The following is a 7,316-nucleotide window of genomic DNA, read 5'->3' on the forward strand; positions in this document are numbered from 1 at the left end:
CAGAGGGAGCTGTTTCTGTGTTCAACAATGGAGAAGGGACCAATGTGTGTGTGTGTGTGTGTGTGTGTGTGTGTGTTGTGTGTGTGTGTGTGGTGTGTGTTGTGTGTGTGTGTGTGTGTGTGTTTTGTGGTGTGTGTGTGTGTGTGTGTGTGTGTGTGTGTGTTGTGTGTGTGTGTGTGGTGTGTGTGTGGTGTGTGTGTGTGTGTGTGTGTGTGTTGTGTGTGTGTGTGTGTGTGTGTATTTGATGACTGAGAGCCACAGCCCGGGGCCCATTCATATTACCTGTACAAGCTGACATGACACCTGAATACAGGCTAATTGACCATTCAACAGCCCTTGTTCCAATTACAGGAACATCAACTGCAATACTGTTGAACTGCAGTCATACTAGCAAACAAACTCAGACACTGGCTTACATGCAAACCACACACACACACACACACACACAAGCACAGACAATCATACACACACACTTCTCCAAGAAATTGAATCATTTCCAAACAAAGCATTTGTGTTTAGTGAGTCCACCAGATCAGAGGCAAGGGATGACCAGGGATTTCTCTTAATAGTGTGGGAATTGGACCATTTTCTTGTCCTGCTAAGCATTCAAATGTAACAGTACTTGTGGGTGTCAGGGAAATGTATGGAGTAAAAGGCACATTATTTTCATTAGGAATGTAGTGAAGTAAAAGTTGTCCAAAATATAATACTAAAGTAAAGTACAGATACCCCAAAAAAACTACTTAAGTAGTACTTTAAAGTAATTTTACTTAAGTACTTTACACCACTCGATGCCCAGAAGGGTTTAAATCTCACCAGTCAGGCGCTTGGCAGATAAGGAAAGGGCCCTATCAACACAACAAGAAGGGGATGAAGAGAAAGACAGGAACAAAGGAGGGAAAGAGTGGAAATAAGTAGAATCACTTACGTATATATTTCTGCACCATAGAAGCCGTCCTGGTAAACAACACTGGAGATGGAACAGAGAGACAGACAGTAAGCTGTAGCACACTATGGCAGTGTCTCAAATGGCACCCTATTCCCTATATAGTGCACTGCTTTTCAGCCATATGAGCCCTATATGGGAGTAGGCTGCCATTTGGGATGTAGCCCATGGTCCAGTCCCCTAGCCCTATTGGAGAGTCTGCGCAAGCACACCACACAACACACACACCACACACACACACACACACACACACACACCACACACACACACACACACCACACACACACACACACACACACACACCACACACAACACACACCACCACACACACACACACAAATCATCAGGCGGGGAACTAATGCCTCTCCAGTGGACTGTGCAGGTCATAGCAGTCCCATTCACAGAATGACACATTAAAAAAAAGATAGACAAATTTGGCCATTCTGGAACAAAGAGCAATTTTCCACTCTATTAGAAGACGGCTTTTTGTTTTCCACGCCCTGTTCACCTGTCACTGAGTGTGTGTGCATTTGTGTGTACTCACGCTCCATAGGCAGGATGGGTGGGGGTGGGGGCGCGGCGCGGAATGTGTTGTACACACACACACACACACACACACACACACACACACAGGCCTTCATGCACACAGGGCCAGTTCATAATGACACACAGTGGCCTGAATACAGATCAGCGGCCCCTCCTCTCCTCTCTCGTCTTAGCCTCACAGTTTGTGTGGGAGTTTGTTTGCCTTGAGCAGAGACAGACTACAAACTACTACAAGTTAGAATTAAAAACTATTGCAGAAAATTCAAGGAGTAACCCAAGGAGGGCTTGAACCAGTGATCCTACATCCAATATATTAGTTTCCTAAGCCACAACGCCAAGAGATGCAACAATCTGAAGCTGTTCACCGCTTCTAGAGGAGAAGGAGTAGGACATCTAGAAAACGGCACCTAAAGAAAAGTGTGTGTGCTCATCTGGAAATATTTCCGGTTGTGAAATAAGTTGCAGTGGTGATAAAAAGCTTTGTGGCGTTGTTGTCAAGACGCGGTTGGTCCATGGAGACTCTTATAATGGTGAGGATAAGAAACACAGTAGATCACTAATACTTATTCCCTTGATGATATACAGTAGAACACCTTGGCTGACATTTTAATAATTCCTCCTTCTAACTCTTGATATGACAGAGTTAATACGCAGAAAGTATATATCGATGACATATGACAGGAAAAAGAACAACTTCTCCCAAATCCACCTCCATATCTGATATTATACACATATTTTACCATACTTTTTTTCTCTGCATGAACAGTATGTATTATTTGTGTGTGTTTATACATTATGTGTGTGACTGCGTGTATGTGTTTGTGCGTTCATTATATGTGTTTATGTATACATTATTTATGTGTGTGTGTGCGTATGTATGTGTGTGTATGTGTTATGTGTGGCATGACGTATATGAATGCAATCTGGTGATGAGCTATGGGTCTTGCATGCTACAGCGGCCCCATAATAACCCATGAATCATACAGACTCTAGTGCTGACAGCCTGCTAGGCCTATAAACCGCCAACAACCACACCATGGTTTACACAGGCATAAACAGTCTCCTTACTTCATCTGGTCATGTAGTTTTTGTCATAAGGAGAGATGACAATAAGACAAACATGTGCTCAGGGTTAGCAGGGTCAGGCTAGTTAAAACACATATAGAGTTACATACAGAATGAGATTGGCTTAAGTGTGTGTGTGTGTGTGTGTGTGTGTGTGTGTGTGTGTGTGTGTGTGTGTGTGTGTGTTGTGTGTGTGTGTGTGTGTGTGTGTGTGTGTGTGTGTCAAGGTTATCAAAGTTCTGTGTTTTTATATTTGTTTTTATTTCTATTCGTTTTTTAAGATTTTATTAGAAATTCAGTTAAGTTTCAGTTAGTTTTCAGATCTGATCTGCTAGTTTTTATTTAGTTTATGTTTTATAAAACCATTTTGTTTTTTATTATTATTTGGTTGTAGTTTTAGTGTTAGGGACAGAACGTAAGGTATCTGTGGGAGGCTAGGAGACATCTACAGTTGAAGTCGGAAGTTTACATACACTTAGATTGGAGTCATTAAAACTCGTTTTTCAACCACTCCACAAATTTCTTGTTAACAAACTATAGTTTTGGCAAATCTACTTTGTGCATGACCCAAGTAATTTTTCCAACAATTGTTTACAGACAGATTATTTCACTTATAATTCACTGTATCACAATTCCAGTGGGTCAGAAGTTTACATACACCTCGTTGACTGTGCCTTTAAACAGCTTGGAAAATTCCAGAAAATTATGTCATGGCTTTAGAAGCTTCTGATAGGCTAATTGACATAATTTGATTCAATTGGAGGTGTACCTGTGGATGTATTTCAAGGCCTACCTTCAAACTCAGTGCCTCTTTGCTTGACATCATGGGAAAATCAGAAGAAATCAGCCAAGACCTCAGAAAGAAATTGTAGACCTCCCACAAGTCTGGTTCATCCTTGGGAGCAATTTCCAAACGCCTGAAGGTACCACGTTCATCTGTACAAACAATAGTGTGCAAGTATGAACACCATGGGACCACGCAGCCGTCATACAGCTCAGGAAGGAGACACGTTATGTCTGCTAGAGATGAATGTACTTTGGTGCGAAAAGTGCAAATTCCAGAACAACAGCAAAGGACCTTGTGAAGATGCTGGAGGGACAGGTACAAAAGTATCTATATCCACAGTAAAACGAGTCCTATATTGACATAACCTGAAAGGCTGCTCAGCAAGGAAGAAGCCACTGCTCCAAAACCGCCATAAAAAAGCCAGACTACGGTTTGCAACTGCACATGGAGACAAAGATCGTACTTTTTGGAGAAATGTTCTCTGGTCTGATGAAACAAAAATAGAACTGTTTGGCCATAATGGCCATCATTATGTTTTGAGGAAAAAGGGGGAGGCTTGCAAGCCGAAGAACACCATCCCAAACGTGAGGCACAGGGGTGGCAGCATCATGTTGTGGGGGTGCTTTGCTGCAGGAAGGACTGTATATGGCATCATGAAGAAAGAAAATTATGTGGATATATTGAAGCAACATCTCAAGACATCAGTCAGGAAGTTAAAGCTTGGTCGCAAATGGGTCTTCCAAATGAACAATGACCCCAAGCATACTTCCAACATTGTGGCAAAATGGATTAAGGACAACAAAGTCAAGGTATTGGAGTAGCCATCACAAAGTCCTGACCTCACATAAGTCCTGACCTTATAGCAAATTTGTGGGCAGAACTGAAAAAGCATGCGCGAGCAAGGAGGCCTACAAACCTGACTCAGTTACACCAGCTCTGTGAGGAGGAATGGGCCAAACTTCACCCAACTTATTGTGGGAAGCTTGTGGAAGGCTACCCGAAATGTTTGACCCAAGTTAAAGAATTTAAAGGCAATGCTACCAAATACTAATTGAGTGTATGTAAACTTATGACCCACTGGGAATGTGATGCAAGAAATAAAAGCTGAAATAAATCATTCTCTCTACTATTATTCTGACATTTCACATTCTTAAAATTAAGTGGTGATCCTAACTGACCTAAGACATGGCATTTTGTACTAGGATTAAATGTCAGGAATTGTGAAAAACTGAGTTTAAATGTATTTGGCTAAGGTGTATGTAAACTTCAACTGTTCGTGCTATAAAGTTTTTGTGTTTTTTGGGATGTCACTTCTTGCCACTGTGCATAAGTTAATGAGCCAGGTCATAGGTTAGATTATGTTGGGTTAGAGGTAGATTCAGTGAGATGACGAAGATGCACCCAGCTGTTTTGGGCCCGTAGATACCCACGTTGTAGCAGCGTGAAGTGCATCCATGCCCATGCACAGATACTCTGTGTGGCTGTGTGAGAGCAAAATCCTGCATCATGCTCCCCTCAATGGGCGCTCTGCTTAGACGATTGAGAAGCTTGAAAACCCCAATTAGAAAAAAAGCCTGATTGAAAAACCCATTCAATTGTTGCCTAACATTTTGAGTAAAAAATCTAAAAACTAAAACTGAACATAATTCATGACATTTTATTTTTGTTGGTTTTGGAGTCAAAGAATAGTTTCAGTATGGTTTCAGTATGGTTTCAGTATGGTTTCAGATTTTCAAACGGGTTTGTTGATTATTTTATATACAGTTTACTAAATTGTTTATTCATGATTCGTTTTTGGTTTAGTCTTCATGAACTGTAATAACCTCGGTGTGCATATGTATAATTGATCAGCGTTAGGGCTTGTGGATGAGTGTGTGAATAATCAACATTTTGTGAGTTGTAGGTGTGTGAGGTTTTCTGTGTTTCTGTGTTCATGAACATGCAACACTTTACTCTAACACAGTTTGTATTTATGTATTTATTATGGATCCCCATTAGTTCCTGCCCATGCAGCAGATACTCTTCCTGGGGTCCGGAAAAATAAGGTATAGAATTTTAAAACCAAAGTTGACTAAACACACATTAACTCCAGTCTCAGTCTTCAGACTTATGGTACGTCCCAACTGACATTCTGTTCCCTTATGGCCCTGGTCAGGGAATTGGGTGCTTTTGGGATACAACCCTACTTTTCAACTGCGTGATCATTATCTCCAGCACCATACCAGTGTCCACATTATGTGAAAATGGCATGTTTCTATGATCTGTGGATAAAAAGAAAATAAGAAAATTCCTAAAAAAAATGCTTCTCTGTGACATCACAGGGTGGGATTAAAAGTACGTTTCTAGCTGCGAATCTCATAGTGTTTGACAATCACTGTTTTTAAAACGTTTTAACTTTTGATGACGTCATCGGGTAGAACGTCTTAACTTTATATGTTCTCCTACAAAACGTAGAAAAGCACAGTTTTCACATATGTAGACTCTAGTATTATGCTGGAGATAATGCACATGAGGTTGAAAAGTGGTGTAATTTCCCTTTAATAAACATGGCCCTGGCCTTCTGCATTACACCACAATTTACCAGCAGACTGCTTCCTCATCTGTCTGAGTCGTACTGGAAGACTGCTCCTATACTCCAGTCTAGTCTGTCTACCCTATGGTCTGTGTGTGTGTGTGTGTGTGTGTGCGTGCATGCGTGTGTGTGTGTAGAGCCTGTGCTTGGGGACAGTGACAGAGCGTTAGCGTCTGATTATGCTTAATTAAGCCTTAAATCTATCCTTAGACAATTAAAAGAGCCTTCTACACACATTACCACAGCAATCACACACACGCACACACAATTTGCTCACACTGACATACACATACACACTCACATAAACTCACACTCACACCCTGTTGTTTTTTTACATATAAAATACATTAAATTGATTCAGCAATAAAAGGCGGGTCAGCAAATGACAGCGACCTCGTCCACGTTGGACCAATCAAATCATGGCAGAGTGAGGCACTCCGAAGTCAAACTAATGTCAACCTTCCAACTTGCAAATTTTTCAGCATATGTTGAAAAGCCCCTTGTTATTTCCTTGCCTGCGCTTTGCATTTTAATCTTATTTGTTGTGTTTTGGTGAGCTCCCTGCTAAACTGTATGCATACACTCAGACTAGCAGACACAAACACACATATACACACACACACACAGTTGCACACACACACACCATCTCTGCATACACTCAGCCTAGCCAGACCAGTCAAATCAATCACTATTACATTTCTCTCATTGTCCTTCATGCCCTGCAGTCTACTCCACTCAGTCACACACACACACACACACACACACCACAACACACACACAACACACCACACACACACACACACACACACACACACACACACACACACACACACACACACACACACACACACACACACACCACACACACACACACACACACACACACACACACACAATGTCCTGCACCACACACATAGGGTGAAAACACACACACACCCTCATAAACGCACAATGATTAAATAATGAAGTGCCTCCCTATTCAACCCTACTCCATAAGTTAAGAACAAAGTGACCATTCTCGCCTCATATCCATGTGTGTGAATGCATGCATCTATGGCTGTTTGTTGCCTGTGTTGAGTGTGTGTGCGAGTGTGTACGTGCCTGTGTGTAGTGGATTGTAGTAGATTTGAGTGCCCACCGCTCCGCTCTCTCTCTCTCTCTCTCTCCTCTCTCTCTCTCTTCTCTCCTCTCTCTCTCTCTCTCTCTCTTCTCTCTTCTCTCTCTCCTCTCTCTCTCTCTCTCTCTCCCTTCTCTCTCTCTCTCTCTCTCTCTCTCTCTCCTTCCCTCTCCCTCTCCTCTCTCTCTTCTCTCTCTCTCTCTCTCTCTCTCTCCTCCTCTCCTCTCTCTCCTCTCCTCTTTCCCTTCTCTCTCACCCCCCCTGTCCCCTCTCTCTTGCTCTT

At 42.1% G+C, this 7,316-nt stretch overlaps 1 pseudogene; it reads right to left on the bottom strand.

The window, feature by feature from the left end:
• Positions 1-7,316, bottom strand: part of LOC111977964 (RNA binding protein fox-1 homolog 3-like) — a 736,610-nt pseudogene that overhangs the window by 9,269 nt on the left and 720,025 nt on the right.

Source organism: Salvelinus sp. IW2-2015, linkage group LG18, assembly GCF_002910315.2.
Source record: "Salvelinus sp. IW2-2015 linkage group LG18, ASM291031v2, whole genome shotgun sequence".
Lineage (NCBI taxonomy): Eukaryota > Metazoa > Chordata > Actinopteri > Salmoniformes > Salmonidae > Salvelinus > Salvelinus sp. IW2-2015.